General features: G+C 38.8%; 1 protein-coding gene across 1 annotated transcript in view; it reads right to left on the bottom strand.

Annotated features, from left to right (window-relative positions):
* Positions 1-15,084, bottom strand: part of NXPH2 (neurexophilin 2) — a 48,184-nt gene that overhangs the window by 6,369 nt on the left and 26,731 nt on the right. The window lies entirely within an intron of this gene.

Genomic DNA, 15,084 nt, shown 5'->3' with positions numbered 1-15,084 from the left:
ATTAGTTAATGACTAAATGATAACACTTGCTAATGATTAATTGATGATAAAAATGCATGCCATTGGAAAACACTGCAGTTTTATGTACAAAGCACATTACATTTCTTCACTTATATTTTTATGCATCTACTGTTCTAAATAAACGGTTTAACTGGAATGGGATAGAATTCATAATTGTATGCTACAGAACTTGAAGGAAACTTGACTTGGTCAGAATATTTATTCAATCCCTTGTAAGGATTCAGTTAGCTAAACGATGGAAATGCTACCTATGATTCCAATGAGTCTCAACTTTGAAGCTGCCAATCTAGAAGCATAGATTATTAAGCTCTGCAAATGTAAACACCGATGAATATGGGAATTATAGCCATTTTCTCAAGCTGAAACTGATTCTCCTAGAGGGGTAGAAATATACCGTGAATGTATTTCACAAGAGGGATGCATGCAACATGACACAAGAGGAGGGATATTAGCTTCCAGGGATCTCCTGGAATTACACTTAATGTTCAGATGAGAGATTAGTTCCCCTGGAGAGAATGGAAGCTTTGGAGGGTGGACTCTATGATACTGTCCCTCATTGAATTCCTTGTCTTCCCCAGACTCCAGTCCACAAATAGCCAGGAACAGGCAACAATACCAGCCTACCACCTGCAGATGGCCAGGAGCAACTGGCAATTCTACACAAGTGTATGTAATATAGCACTGCCAGAGTCCTACTCTGTAAAATTTGCAGACCAGTTTCAATTAGGCTGCAGGAGAAGCCAACATAAAGACCAGCGGCTGGGAGCAGTTTGCTCCCAGCGGCACAGCAGATCCTGAGGCGGGCTTCTTCTGCATCTCAGTCTGCTCCCCACCAGTACAGATGAACCTTTAAAGGGGTGGCAGGAGAAGCCTTACAAACAGCTGAGAGGTGGGAGAAGTGCTAATTTTGTTCATATCTACCCAGTAATTCCCAAATAGAATCAGAATACCTCTATTTTTGGCATAAAGATATCAAACAAAAGTGCTAAATTTGTAGGTAAATACCGTATCCATAAAAGATTGGTTGTATCTTAAAATAGCCCACAAGACCTTGGCAACTATTGCAATAAATGTAGTATCCTTATCATTTAGTATAATATTTATCCAATATTTCTCTTTTGCACAGGGAAATTTTATTTCTTCAAATAATTAGCTAAAGGAGGACAGAACATTCCAGGAGTATGTGAAATATGTGAAACACTCAAGGAGTATATGAAATGGGGCATTATCCCTGTGAAAGTAAAGTCTCTCATATTATGTTTGAAAGGAAAATATTCAGACATGCTAGCAGATAGGCTCTTTATAAGGGACATGCATCCAAAATTTGGAGATACATTGGCACAGTTTTATACAATAATACAATATCCCAAAATTGAGGAGAACATACACTAGTAAGCAAAGGATCTATGTCTTCCAGTCTCTGTGTTATCAATTTTAATATTACCACTTCTTCTTGAACAATAAGAGATGTAATGTCCAGGCCAATTTTCAGTAGTTTCTGTATAATTCTTTTAGACCAGTTAGAAGAGTGAAGATGACCCAGAAAATAGATCTTTAACCAATACTTAAATGTTTGCAGCCAAGCTTTAGTTTGACCAAGCTCTGCAGCTTTAGTGTTGTTTGCCACAATTTGGGACTTCTAATAATCGTCTGAAAAAGGAAAATTGTGTATTCTAAGCCATTGTTGAACACTTCCATCCAAATCAGAATTCCATATAAAATCTGTGGAAATATTTTTGTATTGTATACTTTTAGGACAGCAGGCAGGTTTGTATGCCATTTTGATTATAAAACTTGGCTAAAAGTGTCAGAAGACCTTTCAAAGTTTCTTTTTTATAGTTTTTCCTCTGTGGTTTGTCTATTTTTTGTGATAACTAAAGCTTATACCTAAATATTTAAATAGATATACTTGTTCTATATGATGTCCATTTACCTGCCAATTCAACTTATAATGGATTTGGCAAAAAACAATAACTTAGTTTTCTCATAGTTTATTTTTAACTGGTTGGAAGACAGAGGATAAAGTCCACTTGTGTTTTGGATAAGATTACCATGTTGTCTGCATAAAGCAGAAATGGAGTAGGTCTGTTACCTACCAATAGGGGACTGTTCACTTCTTCTAGGTGAGCAGGTAAATTGTTAAGGAAAAGGTTAAATAAAAGTGTGGCATGCTTTACTCCAATTTTTTGATGTTAAATTTTTGACTTTAAATTCCCACCCACAGAATATTCAATTTGACAACAGTCGTTATGATGAAGCTGTTTTAGTAAATACAATAGCCACTGGTCAATTTTTAAGTTTGCTAATTTTGTTCAGCATCTTTCCCAGGGAATTGAGTCAAAGGCTATTTTTTATCGAAGTAGATTAATTTGCCCCTCTTTGGTTTTGTATATTTCTCGCTTAAGAAAAAAAAAAGAACAATACAATGATTTCCAAATATATACAGGATTTCCCCCCAGAATTTCCTCCCTTACTTGCGAAAACCCAGATACATTTTGAATGCCGATATCTACTGAAAAAACAAAAACAAATTAATTCTATGTAAACTGGAAAGCTCATGGTATTTTTCTTTAATGCTTTCCACTGGACAGCAATCGTTACCTTAATAGTTTTCTAAAATATATGTTTTCTCAGCGAACAAAACACTGTTGCATTCATTTATGAACAACTAAATGAACCTAAATGAATTGAAACAAAAGTAAACTGTGCACAAGCAATGATCCTTTGTTTTGCTGTTCTATCAAGGTTGGGGGTTCGTTACAGATCATCAATTTCTACTGCTGTTTAATAGCTGCTTGGTGGGAAAGCAGCAAGCTAAAGATATTCCTATTTGGATCCTTTTTTCCCCCCTGGGTAAATAAATACAAAAGAGCCAGAGTAGCTTTTCATTAAGATTGAAAAGATGAACATGGAAATTATCTAAACCAACTGTTTACATAGGAGTGAATGGCCCTTTAAATATTTATTTTATAATGGAATTCTAGGTGGGTTATTTAAGATTTTTGAGAGGTCATTCCTCCAGGCAGAACCCAAATCTAGACTGGCTTAGATTCTCCAAGGTTATGGACATCATTAACCAACTATAACCTGGGACTGAATGGTTCTAAAAGACTTGTCTTTGAATGGCTAAAGTGCAATTGTACACCGTACACTTTGTATACCCCCAGTTCTAAAGAAAATAAAATAGTATTAGGTAGCAGAATGAAGAACGGGATGCTAGCTGGCATGAATATTCCTGGGTCTGACTCAGGTTTATTTCAGCTTTATATATTCATCTGCTTGTTGTACCTAATTTATGAATGCAAATGGTCAAGGTGCTTTATGGCAAAGATGCTTTACAAAAATAACCGCCAAATGGCTTGGCCCTTAACCAATAATATCATTTCTGTCTTGCCCTAAAAACAAACTAAATAGCAATGACAAACCAACGTGGGCTGGATCAAATGATTGCAGCAATGCTTCTGTTACTGGAAACAATAACTGTTCGGTAGTTTTTATAAAAAAATAAATTTTCTAATAGCCAGTATATGTCATTGCTGCTTGATCTATCAAAGCAATCACTTCACAAAACCATTTCTATGAAACATGCCACCCATTCCATGGGCTGGACTCCTTCCCCCATATTTTACAATAATAACAAAAAGTCAGCCAAGTGCCAGAACAAAGGGGGGGGGGAGTAAAATGAATTGGGGTGGGGAGAGAAAATACTGTGTTCTTATCTCCTCAGAAATGCAATGATTCTACCACATTTATCAAAATTTAAATAGCTCTTGACAGATCTGATCAATTCTGTTGCGACACATGCAAACATTAGTGTGATACTATACCATTATTAGAGTTTTCAGCATCTCATCCTTAAGACCAGCGAGAATACTAAATATTTCAATTACATTGAAAAAAGCCCCCATTATCGTACAACACTATTTTCTATTACAATCCTTTCTGGTAAGAAAATTATGCCAGCTTCTAATAACTCATCATAACAAGCAGAGCTTGAACTTTACTGATAATTAAATGTGTTTTTTCCCAAAGGCAAAGGTTGCAATTGGTTTCATAGTAGCAGATGTGATTGCCATCAGGAATGCTGTGAGAAGTTCAGGAATTAAGTAACATCTCCCTTTAATTGCACTCTACTGAACATCCATATCACAGCCTATTTCCACACGGTTTCTAAAATTGTTTAAAGTGATCTTCCTGCTCAGGCTAACAGTCCCATAGTGTCACTGTGCTCTGAGTACTTCTATAACCTCCACCTGCTATCAGAGTTTGCACTGGTGGTAGGTAAAACTGGACTGGAGGCTGTCGCACAAGGCACTGTGGGTTGATACAAATATAGAAATAAATAAAAGTATCCCTGGTATTTTGCAACTATACAATCTTGAGCTTTTTCTTGACATAGCAGCACTGATAAATACCTGTGAAGATGCAAGGCACAGCTCTTGTTCCTAACCCAGAAGTACAAAATTTACTCTGCAGTAGTTTGTTCTTATACACCACTTTTCTCTACCGGGAGTCTCAAAGCAGCTTACAACTGTATTCCTTTTCCTCTCCCCACAACAGACACTCTGTGAGGTAGGTAAGGCTGAGAGAGCCCTGATATTATTGCTCGGTCAGAACAGCTTTATCAGTGCTGTGGTGAGTGCAAGGTCACCCAGCTGGCTGCATGTGGAGGAGCAGGGAATCAAACCCAGCTCACCAGAGTAGAAGTCCATGTTCCTAACCACTACACCAAGCTGGATCTCCTAGCAGGTCGTGGGGAAGAGGGGGACATCTTACGGTAGGTTGCCATATAGGGTGTGCATTTTTTTTTAAACCATTAATTTTTGATCAAGTATATCAGACCTGAAAAATATGATTTTCCAAAAAAATAAAATGAATTAATAATCCCAGATCTCAACACCAGTATGGGATTTGGATCCAGGATTTTTTCCGAAATTCCAAATATTTCACATCCAATAGACCTGAAATGAAAAATAACAGTTAAAAAATAATAGTGCTTTTTCCACTCAACCAACCCAGTCTTGGGGTTGGCTTGGCTTCTCCTACAGCCCCATTTAAACTGGGCTGTAGTAAAAAGTTGAGCCAGCAGGGAACAATCTACTCCCTGTGGGCACAGTTGATCCTGGCTGGGCTTGCTTTTCCTGCAGCCCAGTCTAAATCAGGATGCAGGTGAAGTGAGCCCCAGGAGTTGCTGTGTCAGTGGGAGCAAGGTGCTCCTTGTGGGACAGGATACCCAGGCTGAGCTCACTTCTCCTGAAGTCTGGTTTGAACTGAGCTGCAGTAGAAGTGGACACCAGCAGCTGCTGTGCACTCCTAATACCATAGGTGACTGCTTTCTGCATCTGACTTGGTGAAACACAAAGTGTGAAGAATTGACAGCTGTCTGCTGCTCCTTCCTGTTTTACTGCCCAAACTGACTATGGCTTGAAAAAATCAGGTTCTTGTGAATAGAATTGAAGTGCTGGACAACTGAAATCTGATTGGAAGAGCATGGTTGGACTCTGGAAGAGTGGGGCTAATGGTGGGAGCTGTGCAAGAGTTGGGGTTATGGAAAGCACAGAATGAAGTGATTATTTTTAGGGGAAAAGGCGGAGGTTTGACTTGTGGGAGGGGAGGAATGTCAGGAATGGAAGTTCGAGCAATGTGTGAGCAACACTGGACTAATCATTCATAAATTGGGGATAGACATATTTTTTCAGTGTTTGCAGATGGGCACAGAACCCTATACCTCCTTTTTCAAAGACATGGTACTTAGCTAATATAGTCTAGTACTTTGTTTGGAAGAGATAATTTTTTGCATCTACATGCTGGGCCATATTCAATATGGAATGCAGCATTTTCCTTAGATCTTTTCCAGCAGCTATTCTCCAATCGGTAATTATGCCTATTCCCCCCCCCCCTTTCCCTGGAGGCTAAAATTTTTACATGAGTGCTGTGTTTATGGCTTTCAAATATCATTTTAATAACCATCCATTGCTATAGGGGTTATAGTTCCAACAAAGATACTCTTTTCAAAGAAAGCCATTTGTGTCTGAAACAATACTTTGCTTTTCTGTAATGTCCCATCCCAGAGATGAGAAGGAAGCGTTCTTTATGAACAAATCTTGGATTTGTTGAGGAGGAGGCAGCCCATGTATTGCATCTGGAATGTGCCAATTCCTTCTCACCTGGCAATTTGTAAAGCAGCCTCCATTATTACAGTTTTACTGCACTAATGAAAACTGGCCAGAAATCCCTTGTTCAATAGCTTATGTAATTGGATTGCGTTAACAATTCTGTCCTGTCTCCTATAGTTAACTAATATGACAAGCTGCTTCATCAGGAAAAAGAAAGAAAGAATGCCCTCTCATGATCAAATCTTGCAGCCCATTAAATTTCTTGCTTGTAAATGAATCTTATAAAGAACTAGCCTGCGTGTAGAGGTCACGCTACAGCAACATCTCTGATGACAAGACTGAAAGCAGATCCTTCTGCGCAAAACGTGGCTATTAATGATCGTGGTACGACTTCCCCAAAAGCCATATCTCTTCTGGATCTTTAAGGAATTGTCAGAGCGGCATAATAGGAAAATGACAGAAAGTGGATGAGGAATGACAGAAGTGAACTATATATCAGTATACTAATTGTAGGTATTAATATTTTCTGCTGTAATAGATCATTGTCTAAAAAGCTGGTAGTGCTGATAAATACTAATAGAAGCTTGGAAAGAAATCAAAGAAGGAAGAAGATAATTGCAAACTTTGCTCTGTGTGCCCAACACTTTATATAACCCCCCCTTTCAAGACACCATTCACAATGATTGATAGAAAAATTAAAGCAGAAAATATAAACAAAAGTCATACAAAAGGCTTGGTAGGCCTTGCAAGAACGTAGTAAGGATTTTGCATCTTTCGTGTTTCTTTATCTGCCAGTTACTTGGGAAGCTGATCAAACCACTTCTGTAAGCCCAGCAAAAGGATGTTTCATCGCTGTCCATAAAAGATCTGAAAGGAAAATGCTCTGTAGATGAAGCTTAGGGAATCTAAGTTGGAGAAATAAACACTTGGAAGATGAAATGCAAATGAATTTCTTGAAACATGTAACAACAAAACTCCAAAATAACACTAGAAGTGTTTGGAGATTTTATCCAAATCTCCAAAGGCACACAGCTTATGGTAAAAAGGATGGCTATTTTTGCCGTTAGCATAGTTCTTGTGTGTATGTCTGCTTATTTATTTATTTATATATTTGAATTTTCTGCTGTACACTCCTAGTCCAGCTAGCCTGTAGCAGCTTACATTCAGAACTAATGCTAATATTTCTGATATTAAGACTAGGCAGCAAATATTATATATAAGAGGACGATAGGACTTCTTCAGTATTCCAGTGAGGTGATATTGCAATTAATAAATGTTTCTATATCTTTCAAAGAGGTGATGATGGATACTGACTCAAAATTAACAAGTTTTCAGTTTTTCCAAGTATCCAGTTAAATATCTTAACATATCTTAGTGCCTTACTTCAAATTTAAACGATTTTAATGTTAATAATTACATTTCATTACAGATGATTACAACAAATTTAAAATGATGAACCAAATTAAAATCTCCGTTGGGAATACTCTCTGAAATTTAAATACTCTATTGTCATAACTGTTACATTTATGGCAGTGGTATCCCTTGTAAGCAGAGCTGCCTAATGATCTTGGGATACGTTCTAATTTATTCCATATCTTCAGGAATTAGTACTGTGGTTGTTTGTGTTCACATGCTGGAATTCTATAAACTAGGCCTTGAAAATGTTCTTTTGCTCTAGGAGCCAGCCCCCAAATTTAAGAACCAAGACCGTTTTTCAGTCTATTCATATATTAATTAACATATATATATATATATATATATATATATATATATATATATATATATATATATATATATATATATATATATATATATATATATATATATATATATATATATATATATATATATATATATATATATATATATATATATATATATATAAATACAGGGATAGCCCTGGTTGTCATTGCTACCACATAAAGCTAACCCCTAAACCTAGCCTAGCATCTCCATTTCTGAGGATTCCATTATTATTTTAAAAGTGCCATTTTACTAAACAGTGGAGCTAGCATAGAAAGCAAATGTTTAAGAAATGAAGTACTCTACCACTACTGAATGCTATAAAGTGAACATAAACAAGCAGAGACAGGCGCTTCATGTGTGTGTATTTTTATGCCATATAACTTAGAAATACATATACAGTTTGGGGACCAAGCCGTATAAGGAAGGGCTGAGGGAGGGAGGAAGTTGAGAAGAGATATCATTCCTCTCTTTAAGTATTTGAGAGGTTGTCACTTGGAAGAGGGCAGGGAACAGTTCCTATTGGCAGCAGAGGACAGGACCTGCAGTAATGGCTTTAAACTACATGTAGAACTGTACTGGCTAGATATCAGGGGAGAAAAAAAAACACAGAGTAGTTCAGCAGTGGAATAGGCTGCTTAAGGAGGTGGTGAGCTCCCCCTCACTGGCGGTCTTTAAGCAGTGGCTGCACAGATACTTATCATGGATGCTTTAGGCTGATCCAGCATTTAGCAGGGGTTGGACTAGATGGCCCCTTCCTATCCGATGATTCTATAATAAAACATATTCTGATGTAAACTAATGAATCGGCTTTGCACTTCTCATTGAGAGACACGGCAATGAATCCATTGCTAAAACTGCCAGGTGTCACAGTGAAATGTCTAGGTGTTGCCCTGGAGCCTACGATTGGTCAAACCTTGTTAGCTGTAACAATGCTTCTGGAGAAAGGGTATTTGTGCAGAAAGCAGCACTTGCCGCTGCTGTTTGGTATTTGGAAATTGGCATTCCCTTTGTCATGAGCTGAATGTCCAGCCAAGCTGGATAACAGTCAGCAGCTGTGGTGTAAATTGCTTAGTTAAAGAAGTCTGGCACAGACCAGAATCCTAACTGGATGCTGAAGGCTCTAGTTGGTTCCTTTATTTATTTATTATATTTATATTTATATACTGCCCTCCTCGGGGGCTCAGGGCGGTTTACATAATAACATAAGAACAATACATGGAATAGTCTATAATACACTTGAATAACCGTACAATAATAACTGATAATTGTAAACATATAACATTATAATTGTATAACCAATAAACAATACAACGTTGCAACATACAAACAGGTCCAGAGTGTATAGGTGGTGTTCTGATGGTGTTCTGAGGGGGGGGGGGCAGGGAGCAGGGGCCCTTTGGTCGCTGTTGGTTATATCTGGTCTCAACCAAATGCCTGGCGGAAGAGCTCCTCTTTGCAGGCCCTGCGGAACTGTTTAAGCTCCGTCAGGGCCCTGATCTTCTCCAGGAGCTCGTTCCACCAGGTGGGGCCAACAACAGAGAATGCTCTGGCCCTGTCTGAGACCAGGCGGACTTCTTTAGGGCCAGGGACCTTTAGCTGGTTGGTAGCAGTGGAGCGCAGGGCTCTTTTGGGGGCGTAGGCAGGGAGGCAATCCCTCAGGTACACTGGGCCCTGACTGCGTAGGGCCTTGAAGGTAATTACCAGAACTTTTAGTCTGATCTGGAATTCAACTGGCAACTGGCAGTTGATGGAGAATGGGCCGGGTGTGGGACCTCCACGGTGTTGCAGTGAGGATCCTGGCCGCTGCATTTTGAACCAGCTGTAGTTTCCGGGTCAAGACTAAGGGCAGGCCTGCGTAGAGCGAGTTACAAAAGTCCAGTCTAGAGGTGACCGTCGCATGGATCACTTTAAGGACTGCCCAGCAGCCCTTGCCCCTAAAAAGGCTCACTTCAACAATGTATGCAGTATGTATGATATATAGTAAGGCTGTGAATTGCCTTGAAATGACTGCCTGAAGAAAAAAGACATATTCTGTTCTGGAAAGAAGTAAGGGATTTAAAAAGTGTCAAGTAAATAAATAAATAAATAAAATCCCAGACACAATCTTTTCAGCTGCTACCAGAAAGTGAGGCTGGTGGCTTCTTCTAGAGACTAATTCAGGTGATCAGGGCTTGATTAAAAACTTGTTCCCTCATTAGGGGAGTAAAGTGTACATTGTCCCTTACTTAGGGAACATTTTCAATTTACCGTTTAAGCACTTTTTCCCCAAGAACCATCAATGAGGCTCATCTCTTTCTGAAATAACAATGCACATGTAGACACTTCAACACCTCCCTGGAAAGCACCCAAATTAGTTTTTGTTGGTTGCTGATTGAAATAGGCACAGTTAGAATTTGTTTCCCACCAGCACCTGCTGACCACCCATCCAATGAACTTTACAGTTAATGAATCTCCCCTCCTGCGTACTCCTTTAATGCCGGGGAGATTACATTTTACCTTTCCTAAAATCAGTTCATTAAAATACTAATTTCAAACTGTAATTATCTGTTGGTTAGCTCTGCTGGTTGAACAAGCTATACTGCTGATATCCTCCTAACTGCAGGAAAGTTCACAGATGTTCTAGTCCCCAGGAGTCTTAAACAGAGATGTTCTTGAAAGAGATTAAGGAAATGCAGTTCATGAGAGAAGCATTTTTCAAATAAGTACAGTAGGTGCAATGGGGGAGGGAGCAGAAGGGAGGAATACAGCCTTATTCTAATCAGAGAGTTTCATCACCTGGTACTATCACCTTGAAGCTTAAAAATGCTCTAAATCAGGGCAAGCTCTCCTTTGCAGTACCTCTTTGGGTAACTGAAATCTTCATAAATTGTGACTCTGTAGTTAAACAACAGACAACAGTACCAATCAAACAAATTATTGTCCACAACTTAATGTGGGCTATCAATGTGTTCATAGGGACAGCAAAACAGATTTATAGTTATCAGGTAGTGCATATACTTCCATTCAGTTTGCATCTGTTCTCAGAAATTAAAACTTCTGAAGCCCTAAGGAAACAGCAGGGAAGATGTTTGTAGTTATTAACAAGGTTCTGTGCTTCCCCCCTCTGCCAGACCTATATCCGTAAGCATAACATGTCTAGCTGTAACTCTTACAAGAAAAATATTGTTTGTTCTTTTCTCATTTCCTGGAGAAATCTACAGCTCACAGAAGTTAGCGGAAAAGAGTATGTGTTGAGAACCATAAAAACTGCAAGTAAAAAACCCCATTTTATAATAGGCCAAAAAACAGACGGACTATGCAGCTTTCCCTCTAGATCAGGAATTCCCAACCAAGGGGCTGTGGGTGCTCCAAAGAGGGTCTTAAAGGACATGGCTGCAAGCTGGGAAATGGCCGTTTCCATTGCCCCCCCCCCCATCACAAGTGAATTCTCTCCTGGTTTCTGTATCTGGGAGGGGACAGAGCCTGCACGCCTACTCCTGCCTTAAACTGCCTCCTGTTTCTCCCCCCCACACACACACAGTTCTCCTTGGGCTTGACTGTTAATGTGGGTGGTGACATCATTTCCAGTGATTTGTCACTTCTGGGGTGTGTGGCAGGGAGGCATGGCCACTTGACATCACTTCCGGAGTTCCTGCAAGTCTGAAAAATTATTTCAGGGGTTCCTCCATGGTCAAAAGGCTGAAAAAGGCTGCTCTAGGTAGTTCATCTACAAGTTAACTCCATTTGAAAGAGAGGATTCTATAAGGAAGGTCCATAGAAAACTGTTCTATACAGGTGAATCTTTTGTACATTGAAATGCAAACTTTGTGTAGCCTGTTTTTTTGTTTTGTTTTGTTTTCCTATGTGTAGGTAGAATACATTATCAATGTACCATGGAAGCACATTGACTGACCCTGGACCAGTCATACTCTTCCAGCCTAACCTATCTCACAGGACGGTTGTGATGATTAAATGGATGAGAGGAGAATGATCTAAACAGCCTTAGGTCTACACTGGGGGAGTGGCGAAATTGATACAAGAGAGCATATATTGTTCCACTGCCCTGCTTATGTAGACATTCGTAGCAACTTGATTGAACCACTCCTTAAAAAGTTGCCAGAACATCATGATGTAGATCGAGCAAAGAGACTGCTAAGTGATGAGTCCCCCCAGGTGACAACTCAGCTGGCTAAGTTTTGTGCCACCGCCATAAAAATCCGATGCTCTAAAGTAGCATAATTTTAAGCTCTATTTTATGATCTGTTTTAAACTGCATTATATCAAATGACCATATTCTTTTGGCCTTTTATGTTTTAACTTCATACAACTTGGTCTGAATGACTAATAAAGTTTGAACTGAAGGTCTACACTGGGATCGAGGTGAAATATAAATGAATTAAAATAAAATAAATAATTGTATAGCAAGCAAAGGAAACCATGCATTTACTTTTACATTTCCCATACCCCTGATATTCTTCTCTTGGAAAGGGATTTAAATATTTCTTATTCACTAGGTGCTCCAAGGAATCAATGGCTATTCAAATAAAACATTAGGGTATTTTAAAACTTGATTATCCCACATTATTGCAAGTACATACACACATATGTATGTATATAATCTCTCCCACAGATTTACCACAATCGATTCCCTACATCAACCACAATGACCAAAAGCAAATGTTCTTTTTAGTTTTGCATAACTTTTAAAGTTGGGAATAAGAGCTTACAGTTATTTAATTAAAACTAAAGGTATACCTAATAACTTTGGTAGATGGGAAGCTGAGTGAATTCCAGCTCCTCTATTATTGTAACACATAAGAGATAATTAACAAAGAAAATATTACAGTTATCTGCACCCTTTGAGAGTGTAACTAATGAACCTCCAACAGCTGTTACTGAAAAATCAGAAACACTATCACTATCAATTTCGAGACAAAGCACAGCTGACAGATGTTTGAAGTTATAAATCAGTCCGCATCAGGATTAAAATAACAAGCCCCCAAAGACCTCTAAAAGACAAAGGTGCTGTAACTGAGTACTTCTGGGCTTCTGGATTCTTTTAGAATGCAAACCACCGCTGAAACTGAATTACAAAACATAAATGGCTAGGGAAGGGGGTAGGAATCTAATGGGCGTATCTGAGCCATATATGAGAATGCTCAAATCTAGTCTGACTGTATTTTGAAAGTGCCCAGAGCTTTTTGATACTAGCTTCGAGAATGTCATACTGAAATGAGCATCATGGCCCACATTGCAGCATGAAGAATCTATACTGTATTTGGATCTATACATGATCCAAATACACTACATTTCACTTGTGTGTGTTAATTAGGTCCATTTTGAATTAAGCTGCATTTTAATATGCAACAAATCATATTGTTTGAATACAGCATACATGATTCACCTCTGCATTGTTAAAAGTCAAATCTTATAACAAACTGCTGAAAAAATGTGGGATCCTGCCAATGTTTGTGTTGGTGAAGAAGGAAGCAGAAGGTTTTACCCTTTAGCCACCCAAATGGCTATGGTAAAGACTACTGAAGAAAACCTGGATGGATCCAGCCCATTCTTTTCAGTTTCCATGAGAGGAAAATTGCTGCTTTGGTCAATTGGGGGAGGGGGAGGGGGAGGGGGAGGGGGGTCAGACCTAGAAGGAAGCAGTAGAGCCAGCTGGGCCTACATGTTTCTGCAGTCAACAACGGTGGTTGTGATCTATCTCCTCATAATGATGGTACCCTTCACAATCTGAGTGCTGTGTCCCATCATCTAGTGTGACGTCAGAAAAATTAATAATGCAGTCTTTTTGCTATCTGGAACAGGCTAATTTGCTCCTGCTGAGGCAGTTTCTGGGGAAAAAACAGACTTAAAAACACAAATAGACATGGACTTACTTGGCTTGGGAACAAAAAATATAACATAAATACTACAGTACTGGAGAAATCACTGCTACTGTTTGGCATCGGTTTCCTTATGTCATTGCTTTCAGTCTCTGCACAATAAAACAGCATGATGAGAAGCTGTGCAATGTAACTCGGCTAACAATTCAGGTTTATTTTTGAGGTGAATAGTTAGGATGTCCATGATGCCATCATCTTTTCCATTAAAAAGCAACTTCCAACACAAACAACTTAGTAAGCATGCAGTGATCTTCTCTTGTGGCAATTTAAAGATTAACAAATTAATTGTAGCATAAGCATTCATAGGCTTCACCTATCAGATAATTGATATTGTGAAAATAATTTTGATCAATGAATAAAAAGTAGGATTTCTTAGAAAAAACAGACAAAGCATGACTATTCAAAACAGTCATGGCTGGTGGCAACACAGACTTCTTAATCATATTAAGCAATTTAACAGAAACTAATTGTCTGATCTGGCTAATAATGGTAACCTACTGATGAATTCTAATTTAGCATATTCTTGCTTGAGTCTCTCTTTGAAGTTCCTTGTTAGAAGAATACCAACTTCTAGGTTAGCAATACAGTGTCCTGAGCACTGCCTCTGTTTAACTTATTATCCATTTATGATTTTATGTAGTGACTGATCTGTTACATCTATGACCGTTTATGCACTGGAGGTTTCATGCCGGGCTGCAGGCTGGAGTTTTAATCGTGGCAGGTTGCCCCACCTCTTCCTGCACCCACACAGGGGAGCATTTGGCCCAGTGTACCTCATCTGCCCCGATTTGTGCTCCTGCACAGGAGCTGAGGCAGTGAAGTTCCCAGTGCATAAACAGTCTATGTAGAACAAAGAGCTGAATTGTTGACAGATGACAGCATGTATCAAGTGGGATGATGAGTCCAAAGGTACGACTGATATTATTAGATCCTGTTTCCTCATTGGGTGTTGGGACTAAGTTGCAGAGTCTGGTACCTGTGCTAATGTCTCTTTTGAGTGTGCACTTTTGCTGGTGCTCAACAGTTTATATCTGAAAGAACTTAAAAGCCTACCACCCAAAATATAATTGTCTAGACTAAACTATAAATCACTTAGAATTCATAGGAATGATTTTAGTTGGGAGATGTATTGCATACCAACTAATGAAAAGTTGGTAGGGGCTTTTTTGCATTGTTTACTGCACATTTACCCAGAGTCAAGTCTTTAAGTTTGATTTCGAATTTCGTGCTTGCCTTTTATGTACCATCCTTTTTTTCTCTCTTCACTCTTTTTTCTCTTTGTCACTCTTCTCCAATAGGATGCAGAACCATTAACAAGAACCCTT

The sequence above is a fragment of the Paroedura picta genome, chromosome 2 (assembly GCF_049243985.1).
Source record: "Paroedura picta isolate Pp20150507F chromosome 2, Ppicta_v3.0, whole genome shotgun sequence".
NCBI classification, from domain to species: Eukaryota; Metazoa; Chordata; class Lepidosauria; order Squamata; family Gekkonidae; genus Paroedura; species Paroedura picta.
Note: the sequence above shows the minus strand (reverse complement) of the source record. Positions and strands in the feature narration are given on the sequence as shown.